Here is a 14,804-nt window from a genome sequence, read left to right on the forward strand (position 1 = left end):
ATGCAGAATGCTACATATTGTAATTTTTTACCATACGGAACCTCTAATTTGAGTGGGATTACAATTTACCCATAGTTCCCCAATAAATGAGAGACAATATTACTCTCATTTTGCAATGACGATAACCTGGCATGAATTTGACTGTATAATGTTGCCCTCAGAATGACCCCACTTATCTACAAACCAGTGAAATCCAACTGGGTCAAATAAAATTTGTATGCTGAACACCGATGGCTGAAGCAACAAACTTTTAAAATTTTCTGTCATTTCATGAAGAGTGACATTAAGTGATTTCTGTATAAAATAGTTTAAAAAATGATCTTATTAAATGTCAAAGACTGCAGTTCACTGTCCTTTGCCTCCTCGGCAACCTGAGGAGGGTAACCTGAGGAGGTTTATTTATGAGAATTCATGTAAATCCCATTAACCTCTTCTTAATACCCTATGGTACTTTAGAAAGAATATATTTTATTTTATTTGCATTTACATAATACAGTTTGATACTCTCGTATTGTATAATCTTATTTCCTCAGTTCACTTTTTACGATAGAAATGAATTGTTTGCAGCTTTCCTACAAAAGAGACCCTATGTGAACCATACCCAAATAACTTGCAGAGAACTGGTTGCCATGGCTATACAGAAAAAGTAAGACACAGTTGCTAATAGGAATGTTGAAAAGTCTGATTTCCAACCTGGACTGATGAGACAAGATTTTTGATCATAAAATTAATGGAGCCAAGGCATCATCCAACTCTGATCCAAAGAACCAAGGGCAAATACTCCTTTTCATAATTTTTTTAATAAAGAGCATGTGAAAATTTATAACTAAACTGTTAAAAAATTATAGATATCAATGTCACCTGCATTTGACTCTGTCTTCTTCATTCTCTAACAATGTTGCTTTTTCCTCCTTAATGTAGCTCAAGTTTTCACTATGGATTATTTCTGAGCCTTGAGTTATTAAACACTGGGTTTGTCAGTGTGAACAAAAGAAAATAAAAGAGTGACTGAGCATGACCCCTTCAAGAAATGTCAGCAAGCCTTTGTTTCTGGGACAACGTCATTAAGGGTCATGAGTATGTTGTGGTAAGAAGTTTGGCATTCCTTTGTAAGGCAAACAAGAATCACCAATATTATTCTTTAAATATGGCACAATTTTTTTTAATGCTGTAGAAGCATCAGTTTGGCAGCTGAGCAAAAATGTTTTAGAGAGAAAAGTTTGCCTGAATCAAGGATACCAACTTCTGAAGGCACAACTAAACTGCAGTAATTTAAGTGAGAGACAGAAAGAGCTTGCACTGTGAAGTGGACTCCAAGAATCATAACATAAACACTACTGTTTTCCATTTTAAAAGTCCAGTCATACTTGTGATGATAATATAAGAGCTTTGTAGTTTTACCAAGGCTTAACGAGGTATGGGTCTCCAATAGAAAAATGGGCAGAAGACCTAATAGACATTTCTCCAAAGAAGACATACAGATGGCCAAGAAGCACATGAAAAGCTGCTCAACATCACTAATTATTAGAGAAATGCAAATCAAAAGTACAATGAGGTATCACCTCACACCAGTTAGAATGGACATCATCAGAAAATCTATAAACAACAAATGCTGGAGATAGCGTGGAGAAAAAGGAACCCTCTTACACTCTGCAGGAATGTAAGTTGGTGCAGTCACTATGGAGAAAGTATGGAGGTTCCTCAAAAAACTAAAAATAGAGTTGCCATATGATCCAGCAATCCCACTCCTGGGCATATATCTGGACAAAATTTTAATTCACAAGGATACATGCACCCTTATGTTCATAGCAGCACCATTCACAATAGCCAAGACATGGAAACAACCTAAATGTCCATCAACAGATGAATGGATGCAAATGGATGCTGACATTTGAAGCAACATGGATGGACCTAGAGATTATCACACTAAGTGAAGTAAGTCAGAAAGAGAAAGATACATACTATATGATATCACTTGTATGTGGAATATAAAATATGACACAAATGAACTTATCTACAAAACAGAAACTGACTCACAGACACAGAGAACAGACTTGTGGTTGCCAAGGGGAAGTGGGGGTGAGGGGGGGATGGAATGGGAATTTGGGATTAGTAGATGGCCAACTATTATATATAGAATGGATAAACAGCAAGGTCCTACTATATAGCACAGGGAACTATATTCAATATCCTGTGATAAACCATAATAGAAAAGAATATTAAAAAGAATGTATATATATGTATAACTAACTCACTTTGCTGTATAGCAGAAATTAACAGAACATTGTAAAACAACTGTACTTCAATAAAAAATAAAATAATTAAAAAATAATTTAAAGAGTTATGGGTCTCTATGTCACTGCCTCCCCACCTCATACTCCTCTAGAAACTTCTCCCTGCACCACACACGCCTCTGCAGGATGTAGATGCTCCCCCATTTCAAGAATTTATTTCTTGGTAAGCAGCCCAGGCAAGCCAGTCTGCCCTTTCCAGTCCCTGGAATTCTGGAGAATAACATTTTCTCCATCTTATTACATATACACCTGTATTTCTACTCTCTGGGTATAACTAGTAAAAGCCTATTTTGAACCTTTAGTTTCTGACACATTTTATTGCCTTAAAATAGTACACATTTTTAAAAATATACATACCTCATTTGCATGTATATGATGTACATCTGTAGCACCCTGAGAAAATAATAAAAGTGTTTTTCTGTGCCTGGTGAGGGCAGGGAGGCACACAGGGGGATCTCACTGTAGAGAAATTTTTCAGATTTATGTTTTGAAGAGTTTTCTCAAGAACTATATCTGAACTAATGAGAAAACACTGACTCAAGGGGAAGGAAATACTGTCTTTACAAGAAGAGATCAGACTTCCTTCTGATTCTTCACTGGAACTAGATATTGGAGTTAGAGAGAAAAACAAATAATGTAAAACAGTCAAAATCTTATTGGAGTAGATGACCTTCGAAAGGAATGATTTTCAATCTTGTTTGCACTCCCCTCACATCAGAGTAATACCAAGTACTATTATCAGCAGTAACAATAGCCCATTAAAGTAATAATGCTTATTTGCAGGACCTGGCTTTGGTTGGGGTGGTTCATATCAAAACCTAGGGGTGGGAGGAGAAATGAATGGATGTGTGTATTCTGAAAAAGCTTCCAGGTGAAGCTGATATAACTTGCCTCCACCCCTACTGTAAGTAATTTCCCCCTTCCTTGCCCTGAGTCAATGTCTGCTTTAAGTCTGGTCCACCAGAAGTTGGAGTGGTCAGATCTGTATTCACTCTGACCTATATTTGTAATCTCATTGTACTCCTCTGAGATGAACTGAATTCTTTGTTTCTTGATTGAAGGCAGACTGGTAGAACAGAGCTGAATCCAGTGACAGACCATCCTTTTAGGCCTACACATTGATATTTTTAAAGGTGTTTGGTTGTTTTCAAATAGAGCATAGATTTTTCCAATTTTCCATAATCACCACTATTCTCTCTTACACCAGGTTTCTCCATTTATTTGTTTTCTATTTGGTCCCTAGAGGGATTTAGTTTGTGACTTCCTGGTTAGAACAAGATACTCTATAAAGCTGTAACATACTTTACTTTAAAAAGTAAAGGCTTTCTAACCAAATATACATGACAAGGAATACAGGGACAGAGTAAAAGTTTTCTCAGGAAACATCTAATTTTTCTATTTCATTGTCTTTTCATCAAAGATCTTGCTCCTTCCAGGTCTACAGTAAGACTCAAGAGCTGTAGAGTGAGTCTGAGTCAAACCAAAGGCCTTTATCCTAGACCTCATGGGCTGCCTGAGGTTTCCTTGCCATCAGTCTGTGTCTCTGTCACTTCCTTGCCATTACAGGTTAGGTCATACTGTTCCCAATGAGGTGTCAACATGATAACCTTCGTTGACTAGCAAATTGCTACAGACTGAATGCGTGTGTTGCCCACAGATTTATACATTAAATCCTAACACTCAATATGATGGTCATTAGATGCAGATAAGGTCATGAGGGTGGAGCCCTTACAAAAGAAACTTCAGAGCTCCCTTCCCCCTTCTGCCTTGTGAGAACACAGCAAAAAGATGGTCTTCTATGAATCCAGAAGCAGGTTCTCACCAGACACTGAATCTGCTGGCACCATGATCTTGGACTTCCCAGACTCCAGAAGTGTAAGAAATAAATTTCTGTTGCTTATATGTCACCCAGTCTATGGTATTTTTGTATAGCAGCCTGAATGGACTAAGACAGAAATCGAGAATTCTCTCCCCATTTGCCTTATTGTCCTAGATCAGTATTTCTGGGTCCTCAAGAAACTTGTTTCTGGGCCTACCACGATTTTTTTAGGTTATAGGCCAACAAGATGAAGTGATTTAATGTTATAGAATGCCAACAACCTAATTTTGTTGGCAGAATTTGACTCAGTTTCTCCCAAGGGATTATTATCACTGAGAGTGACAGATAAGAATGCCATAAATATAAGGGAAGAGTGCAAATACATTAAAAGGAAAGCACAATTAACATGATATAGAACTCTAAGATCTACAGTACAGGTGAATCTATTCAAGGTCCTTACTCCAATACTGGCAAAGTGTCCTCTCTCTACTCTTACCTTCAACATGCATAAGAAAAAATATTTCCCTCTGATTTGAAAGAATTTTAGAAAATTACCAACTCTTTCCTGGAGAAATGCTCATCATTCTATGATAGCTTTGAGTTGGCAATGTTGATACTCCAAGAGGTTATTTTCAACCATGTATTTCCCCCACGAATCAGGAAGCTACCATTAGGTGGGTTGTATTGCACTAATTATACCAAATAGTTCAAAATCTTGTGAGCAATTTATAAAAAGCAAGATATTACATTCTTCTCCACTCAATTTTGATTTTCAAATGTACTTCTTTACTAAGTATAAGCACTGAGTATTGTAATGAATGCAAATTTTTTTCAATGTACCCAAGAGTACATGAAATATGATTACATTTTTATAATGTTACCTAATCACATTTGGCCCCAATCTCAGTCAATTTGGAGGTCTCCCTCCCCTTTGTTTACAACTCATGGGTGGGGAGGAGTTAGACTGCCAGGAAGACTAGCCACTGGCATCCACTAAAGAATGTTTTTCAAACTATGGGTTTCAATCTATGACATCAATTCAGTAGACCACACCAACGCTCTTACAAGAAAGAAGAAAATAGGAAAGAAAAGAAAACATAAGCCAGCACTACAAATAAAAATATTGTTTTATGAATGTTTTGTGGTCCTGGCCCATAATGTAAAATGTCTTTCCTATAGTAGGTCATGGGCCAAAATTTTTGAAAACCACATAAGACACTGAGGTGACTATTGCATGTCCAGACATGAGGTCCAAACATGGCCTACATCTTCCTTAAACTATCCGCAAGATCTCTACAGTGCCAGATTTTTCTCAGTTACTCCCAGGCCTCATTCTGGGTTGCACAGTAAGATGTGGCCACTCCTCCATGCCACTTGAGAACAGCAGAGAGCTTTCTAAGGCTGTCTGACGTCCTCTCTGCCTAGACATGCCACATATTCTCTTTTTTTAAATATATATACAAATTTATTTATTTTTGGCTGCATTGGGTCTTTGTTGCTGCACGCAGGCTTTCTCTAGCTGTGGTGAGCGGGGTCCACTCTTTGTTGCAGTGCGCGGGCTTCTTATTGTGGTGGCTTCTCTTATTGTGAAGCATGGGCTCTAGGCATGTGGGCTTCAGTAGTTGTGGCACGCTGGCTCAGTAGTTGTGGCTTGCGGGCTCTAGAGTGCAGGCTCAGAAGTTGTGGCGCACGGGCTTAGTTGCTCCACGGCATGTGGGATCTTCCCGGACCAGGGCTCGAACCCGTGTCCCCTGAATTGACAGGCAGATTCTTAACCACTGCGCCACCAGGGAAGTCCCCACGTAGATATTCTATTCCACATGCCCTGAGTTCTTAGGAAATCAGGAGTGCTTCCCTTCATAGCTGGCTGCCTCCCTGGGCTTCAACCCTGAAGTAAGGCTTCAATTGCCACTGGTCTTGAATACCAAAACCTCTCTAGGGGATTTAATTTCTACTCCCTCTCTTCCAACCTCAGGGACCAGAGTACAGCCCACTTATCAGAGACATACTTAGAACTCACTTCCTTCCTTCCTTTAGACTCCCCTCTCCTCTTAGCTCCTGAGATTTTACCTAGTCAGGGAGAAGAAAAACTGTCTTCGCCGGTATTTTTCATATCTGTTGTTCATGGCATAACTGCATGCTCAAGCTCGTCAACGTCTTGGCTTTTTAAGCCAATACAAATGCCCAGATTCTTCAAACTCAAAAACATTTTTTCTTTCAAAATTGCTGCTTCTCCCCTGCATTTATAAGCCTATTCTTAAAACTAAAAGCCAAAAATTAACTGATTTTTCTATTCCTCTTTCCCTCAGGCAATGGTACCTGAGTCTTCTGTTTAAGCTTTAATAGGAAACAGGCTGCAGGGTAAAGAGGAATTACCAGACACGAAGAACATTTCAATTAATATTTCAACACTATTCCTAATTATTAAACTTAAAAGGACAGTAAGTTAATGCAAAATTCAAAGGTTTTTTTTTTTTTTTTTAGCGGTACACGGGCCTCTCACTGTTGTGGTCTCTCCCGTTGCGGAGCACAGGCTCCAGACGCACAGGCTCAGCGGCCATGGCTCACGAGCCTAGCCGCTCCACGGCATGTGGGATCTTCCCGGCCCGGGGCACTAACCCGTGTCCCCTGCATCGGCAGGCGGACTCTCAACCACTGAGCCACCAGGGAAGCCCAGGTGTGTGTATTTTTATGATACTCACACTGGTATCACAGTCACCAAATACTGTTTAATTAAATCCCATTTTTATACAAAACTTGAATGGAAGAATTTTTTTAAACTTTCCTTGAAATATTACATAGTAATTAAAAAAAAAACCCTTTGAGAACATATATGCCCCTTGACTTCAGATTAGTAAAGCACTGAAACTTTTTGCTGTGACTTGAGTTCTCATTTTATGTTGAACTACACAAATTTGATATGATGTAAAATAACATGCTACTAAAGTCTCACCTCAGGTATAAAATTTGAAAAAGAAAATTGTTTAGACCTCCCCAATTTGTAAAAGCTCACAAAGAATTTTATGATTTCAGAGCTGGCAGGCCAACTTTATTATAAATTATGTGTATGCCCTTGCCAAATAGATGACCTTTTCATATAAACTATAAATACCCACCCAATTTCTTCCATAGCACAGTCTTGTTTTTGTTTACTTCATCAGTATTGCACAAGAAATTTTCATTCACTATTATACTTTAATTTTTTCCTTATATGTAAAATATGCTGTATATTATTGATCAAGTGGTAGCGCTAGTTATAGTTCAGGAAAAAGCCCAAATCAATAACTGTGAAAAGAAGACGTGATAAAAGACCACGAAGGAGGACAATCAAATGCCATGACACCATGTACTAGTAAAACAAGTTGTAGATTTATTCAGGCTTATGGAAAATTTAGCCTTGAATTATATGCGTTTTGAATTAAAGGTGGTGGTCAGAAAAGTATCCTTTGCATAAAATGCAAATGCCTAGTACTTCAGCTCCTTATAACTGTGGCATAGTTGGGAATTATTCTGATGATTGGTATTTTCCTCAAACTAGTATCAAAATGATTCGAATCACCATATCTTTGGCTCCATTCTTTTCAAAATTCTTTCCTAACAACATGACTTATCAGGAGTTGGGAAAGTGATCGCAGTTATTTAATGTGACTACGCATTGTTTGTGAGGTACCTGTGCCTTTTTGTACAATTCAGAAAAATGATGCATAACTGCTTTTTAAAGTTGCTTTTCCCACTCAAAAATTTAAGAACCTATCAGTCATTGCCCTATTTTCTTGATTTATACTTATAGAGTCTTACCACAACTTTATCAGTTAGAAATTTATGTCAGTCAAAGTCCAATCAGGAAAACAGAAACCTTTCTAAGTATTTAAAACAAAGGTAATTTAATACAGGAATGAGGATGGCAAGAGGGATCAGAGAGGCAACCAGAGGCTGTAACCACAAACAGCAGAAGCTGTGACTACCCAAGAGCTAGAGAAAATAGGCAGAGGTATGGATTACTGAAACCTAGGGTCTGAGCTGTCCTGGCAGAAGGTAGACTCATGGTGGTGCTGCCCAGGAGTTGTGGAGTCCGAGAAGAAACAAGCAGTACCAGAAATGCCACCAAGGTAGTGAAAGAGGGAGGGAAATACTCAGGCATCTCTCTTCCTCCAGGGCCCCAATCTCCTGCCAGTGCTTCCCATTGTTTTACCCCAGGATGGAAGCACAGGAAAAGCATGGGTGGAGGGGCCTGGGGTGGGGCTGCGGGGAGGGAAGGAATCTTCCCTATCAAATGAAGAGAGAGCCAAGCTGGGGAAGGAAGGGACAAGAAGGAAGAAATCTTCAAAACCAGCACATTACCTCCCCTTTCTCTTTAGACAGGGAAACCAATCCATCTCCAGTCCATAGCTGAGCTATTTGTATATGAAATAAAATTTGCATTCAGTCCCTTCCATGAGGAATCATTCCATATAATCTCAGAAGACCGTTTTCTGGAAGAGCTGGAGCTGCAAATCTCATATACACCATAATATAATCTTACAAATGTGAGCAGGATTTTAAATTTTTTTTAAATATACATAAGGTTATTTTATCCTGTAAGACTCAGACCTAAAATGTTCTAAAATGTAGTTTAAAATACCTAGTCTAGCAATATAATAAATTCAGTATAATCGCTTCCTTTTGAATAAAAGCCATCTACCATTTGGTATTAAATGGCAGCAAGAACAACAAGCATAATAAATTTTAATCACGTTAACCTTTTAGTTAGTCATATGTAGGTGACTTTGATCTCCAAATTTCTGAATTGATTTTTATATGGTTTATAAATGTAATTCTTAAAGTGCATAACATAGTACAAACTCAGTTCCTGCTTTTATATTATCAATATTTTAATTACATATATATTTTCTGACTTTTCCCTGTGCCATTAACATGACCAAGCCTGCTGGAATTCAAGGAGCATGTGAATGACTTTCCTAACTTAATTGACAATCTCAGCAAATGTATGAATTAATTTCACTAATCTTCAGCAAACTATAAATTAAGAAGTGAGGCAATAACAAGCTTATTGATTCCATACCAACAATCTTCTCTAATATGCTGCTTCTATTCCATAAATTGTTTCCACTGTGTCCTCTAAAACTCATATTTAATTATTAACAAACTTCCCCACAACCTCAACTTTTTTACTACATGTTGCCTTGTTTGCTTAAGACAAAATCAGCTCTCCCCTGAAGACCTCAACTCTCCCTGTAGGTCTTTCAAGGGAAGGCTATTCATTTTCCAACACCCCACTCATTTTGGGGTCTGAATCAGCGCACTCCCTGCTCCTCACTGCTACTCCAGCACCATATAACTCCTAACTCTCTTCTGTAAGCCTTTTCTCCTTTGAGGCTCACTCATGTCATGGGCTGTATTATCCTACACTCCTGTTTATCAATGAGGACAAGTGCCTGGCTAGTCTCCCTCATTTATTGAAGACTTTGACACATCATCTTAATTTCTTCTACCATCCTAGTTTTCTTCCATGTCCACAGAGAGAACAATTCTCTGAAATCTCAGTACTCTAACTCCACATCTCCAATGACCTTCTCTTTCACTCACTTCAGTCATCTACTCGCATGGCAATATTGGCATTCATCATCCATGATGAGTTGTTCTATCCTTCACATCATAATTTTATTTTTTTTCAACATCTTTATTGGAGTATAATTGCTCTACAATGATACGATACCTTCTGCTGTTTAACGAAGTGAATCAACTGTATGCATACACATATCCCAAAATCCCCTTACTCTTGTGTCTCCCTCCCACCCTCCCTATCCCACCCCTATAGGTGGTCACAAAGCACCGAGCTGATCTCCCTGTGCTATATGGCTGCTTCCCACTAGGTATCTATTATAGGTTTGCTAGTGTATATATGTCCATGACACTGTCTCACTTTGTCGCAGGCAACCTCTCCCAATCCCCGTGTCCTCAAGTCCACTCTCCACGTCTGGATCTTTATTCCTGTCCTGCCCTTAGGTTTTTCAGAACACTTTTATTTTATTTTTTTTAGATTCCATATATATGTGTTAGCATACAATATTGTTTTTTCTCTTTCTGACTGACGTCACTCTGTATGAGAGACTCTAGGTCCATCCACCTCACTACAAATAACTCAATTTCATTTCCTTTTATGTCTGACAAATATTCCATTGTATATATGTGCCACATCTTCTTTATCAATTCATCTGTCAATGGACACTTAGGTTACCTCCATGTCCTGGCTATGATAAATAGTGCTGCGATGAACACTGTGGTACATGACTCCTTTTGAATTATGGTTTTCTCAGGATATATACCCAGTAGCGGGATTGCTGGGTCATATAGTACACCTATTTTTAGTTTTTTAAGGAACCTCCATACTGTTCTCCATAGTAGCTGTATCAATTTACATTCCCACCAACACTGCAAGAGTGTTCCCTTTTCTCCACACCCTCTCCAGCATTTATTGTTTGTAGACTTTTTGATGATGGCCATTCTGACCACTGTGAGGTGATACCTCATTGTACTTTTGATTTGCATTTCTCTAATGATTAGTAATGCTGAGCATCCTTTCATGAGTTTGTAGGCAATCTGTATATCTTCTTTGGAGAAATGTCTGTTTAGGTCTTCTGCCCATTTTTGGATTGGGTTTTTTTTTTGATATTGAGCTGCATGAGCTGCTTGTATATTTTGGAGATTAATCCTTTGTCAGTTGCTTTGCTTGCAAATATTTTCTCCCATTCTGAGGGTTGTCTTTTCATCTTGTTTATGGTTTCCTTTGCTGTACAAAAGATTTTAAGTTTCATTAGGTCCCATTTGTTTATTTTTATTTCCCTTTCTCTAGGAGGTGGGTCAAAAAGGATCTTGCTGTGATTTATGTCATAGAATGTTCTGCCTATGTTTTCCTATAAGAGTTTTATAATGTCTGGTCTTACATTTAGGTCTTTAATCCATTTGGAGTTTATTTTTGTGTATGGTGTTAGGGAGTGTTCTAATTACATTCTTTTACATGTAGCTGTCCAGTTTCCCCAGCATCACTTATTGAAGAGACTGTCATTTCTCCATTGTATATCCTTGCCTCCTTTGTCATGGATTAGTAGACCATAGGTGTTCGAGTTTACCTCTGGGCTATCTATCCTGTTCCATCGATCTATATTTCTCTTTTTGTGCCAGTATCATACTGTCTTCATTACTGTAGCTTTGCAGTATGGTCTGAAGTCAGGGAGCCTGAATCCTTCAGCTCCGTTTTTCTTTCTCAAGATTGCTTTGGCTATATGGGGTCTTTTGTGTATCCATACACATCGTGAAATTTTTTGTTCTAATTCTGTGAAAAATTCCATTGGTACATTGATAGGGATTACACTGAATCAGTAGATTGCTTTCAGTAGTATAGTCATTTTCATAATGTTGATTCATCCAATCCAAGAACATGGTATATCTATCCATCTCTTTGTATCGTCTTTAATTTCTTTCATCAGTGTCACAGTTTTCTGCATACAGGTCTTTTGTCTCTTTAGGTAAGTTTATTCCTAGGTATTTTATTCTTTTTGTTGCAGTGGAAAATGGGAGTGTTTCCTTAATTTCTCTTTCAGATTTTTCATCATTAGTCTATAGGAATGCAAGAGATTTATGTGCATTAATTTTGTATCCTGCTACTTTACCAAATTCACTGATTAGCTCTAGTAGTTTTCTGGTAGCATCTTTAGGATTCTCTATGTATAGTATCATGTCATCTGCAAACAGTGACAGCTTTACTTCTTCTATTCTGATTTGGATTCCTTTTATTTCTTTTTCTTCTCTGATTGCTGTGGCTAAAACTTCCAAACTATGTTGAACAACAGTGGTAAGACTGGGTAACCTTGTCTTGTTCCTGATCTTAGTGGAAATGGTTTCAGTTTTTCACCATTGAGAACGATGTTGGCTGTGGATTTGTCATATATGGCCTTTATTATGTTGAGGTAAGTTCTCTCTATGCCTACTTTCTGGAGGGTTTTTATCATAAATGGGTGTTGAATTTTGTGGAAAGATTTTTCTGCATCTATTGAGATTTTCAGATGGTTTTTATCCTTCAATTTGTTAATATGGTGTATCACATTAATTGATTTGCATATATTGAAGAATCCTTGCATTCCTGGGATAAACCCCACTTGATCACGGTGTATGATACTTTTAATGTGCTGTTGGATTCTGTTTGCTGGTGTTTTGTTGAGGAGTTTTGCATCTATGTTCATCACAGATATTGGCCTGTAGTTTTCTTTTTTTGTGACATCTTTGTCAGGTTTTGGTATCAGGGTGATGGTGGCCTCATAGAATGAGTTTGGAAGTGTTCCTCGTCTGCTATATTTTGGAAGGCTTTGAGAAGGACAGGTATTAGCTCTTCTCTAAATGTTTGATACAATTCGCCTGTGAAGCCTTCTGGTCAGGCTTTTGTTTGCTGGAAGATTTTTAATCACAGTCTCAATTTCAGTGCTTGTGACTGGCATGTTTATATTTTCTATTTCTTCTTGGTTCAGTCCTGTAAGGTTGTGGTTTTCTAAGAATTTGTCCATTTCTTCCAGGTTGTCCATTTTATTAGCATAGAGTTGCTTATAGTAATGTCTCATGATCATTTGTATTTCTGCAGTGTCAGTTGTTACTTCTCCTTTTTCATTTCTAATCCTATTGATATGAGTCTTCTCCCTTCTTTTCTTTATGAGTCTGGCTAATGGTTTATCAGTTTTATTTATCTTCTCAAAGAACCAGCTTTTAGATTTATTAATCTTTGCTGTTGTTTCTTTCATTTCTTTTTCATTTGTATCTGATCTGATCTTTATGATTTCTTTCCTTCTGCTAACTTCAGAGAATTTTTGTTCTTCTTTCCCTAATTGCTTTAGGTGTAAGGTTACGTTGTTTGAGATGTTTCCTGTTTCTTGAGGCAGGATTGTATTGCTCTAAACTTCCCTCTTAGAACTGCTTTTGCTGCATCCCACAGGTTTTGCGTTGTCATGTTTTCACTGTCATTTGTTTCTAGGTATTTTTTGATTTCCTTTTTGATTTCTTCAGTGATCTCTTGGTTATTTCGTAGTACATTGTTTAACCTCCATGTGTTTGTATTTTTTACAGTATTTTTCCTGTAATTGATATCTAGTCTCATAGCGTTGTTTTTGGAAAAGATAGTTGGTATCATTTCAAATTTCTTAAATTTACCAAGGCTTGATTTGTGATTCAAGATATGATCTATCCTGCAGAATGTTCCATGAGCACTTGAGAAGAAAGTGTATTCTGTTGTTTTTGGATGGGATGTCCTATAAGTATCAATTAAATCCATCTTGTTTAATGTATCATTTAAAGCTTGTGTTTCCTTATTTATTTTCATTTTGAATGAGCTGTCCATTGGTGAAAGTGGGGTGTTAAAGTCCCCCACTATTACTGTGTTACTGTCAATTTCCCCTTTTATGGCTGTTAGCATTTGCCTTATGTATTGAGGTGCTCCTATGTTGGGTGCATAAATATTTACAATTGTTACTTCTTCTTGGATTGATCCCTTGATCATTATGTAGTGTACTTCTTTGTCTCTTGTAATAGTCTTTATTTTAAAGTCTATTTTGTCTGATATGAGAACTGTTACTCCAGCTTTCTTTTGATTTCGATTTGCAAGGAATATCTTTTTCCATTCCCTCACTTTCAGTCTGTATGTGTCCCTAGGTCTGAAGTGGGTCTCTTGTAGACAGCATATATATGGGTCTTGTTTTTGTATCCATTCAGCCAGGCTATGTCTTTTGGTTGGAACATTTAATCCATTTACATTTAAGGTAATTATTGATATGTATGTCCCTAATACCATTTTTTAAAATTGTTTTGAGTTTGTTATTGTAGGTTTTTTCCTTCTTTTGTATTTCCTGTCTAGAGAAGTTGTTTTAGCATTTGCTGTAAAGCTGGTTTGGTGGTGCTGAATTCTCTTAGCATTTTCTTGTCTGTAAAGATTTTAATTTCTCCGTCAAATCTGAATGAGACCCTTGCTGGGTAGAGTAATCTTGGTTGTAGATTTTCCCCTTTCATCACTGTAAATATGTCCTGCCACACCCTTCTGGCTTGCAGAATTTCTGCTGAAAGATCAGCTGTTAACCTTATGGGGATTCCCTTGTATGTTATTTGTTGCTTTTCCCTTGCTGCTTTTAATTTTTTTTCTTTGTATTTAATTTTTCGTAGTTTGATTAATATGTGTCTTGGAATGTTTCTCCTTGATTTTATCCTGTATGGGATTCTCTCTGCTTCCTGGACTTGACTGTTTCCTTTCCCATGTTAGGGAAGTTTTCAACTATAATCTCTTCAAATATCTTCTCAGTCCCTTTCTTTTTCTCTTCTTCTTCTGGAACCCCTATAATTCCAATGCTGGTGCATTTAATGTTGTCCCAGACGTCTCTGAGATTGTTCTAAATTCTTTTCATTCTTTATTCTGCTCTGCAGTAGTTATTTCCACTATTTTATCTTACAGGTCACTTATCCGTTCTTATGCCTCAGTTATTCTGCTATTGATTCCATCTAGAGAATTTTTAATTTCATTTATTGTGTTGTTCATCATTGTTTGTTTGCTCTTTAGTTCTTCTAGGTCCTTGTGAAACATTTCTTATATTTTCTCCATTCTATTTCCAAGATTTTGGATCATTTTTACTATCATTACTCTGAATTATTTTTCAGGTAGA

The sequence above is a fragment of the Delphinapterus leucas genome, chromosome 8, assembly GCF_059928025.1.
Source record: "Delphinapterus leucas isolate spDelLeu-1000000601 "Yukka" chromosome 8, BTC_Dleu_Yukka2, whole genome shotgun sequence".
NCBI lineage: Eukaryota > Metazoa > Chordata > Mammalia > Artiodactyla > Monodontidae > Delphinapterus > Delphinapterus leucas.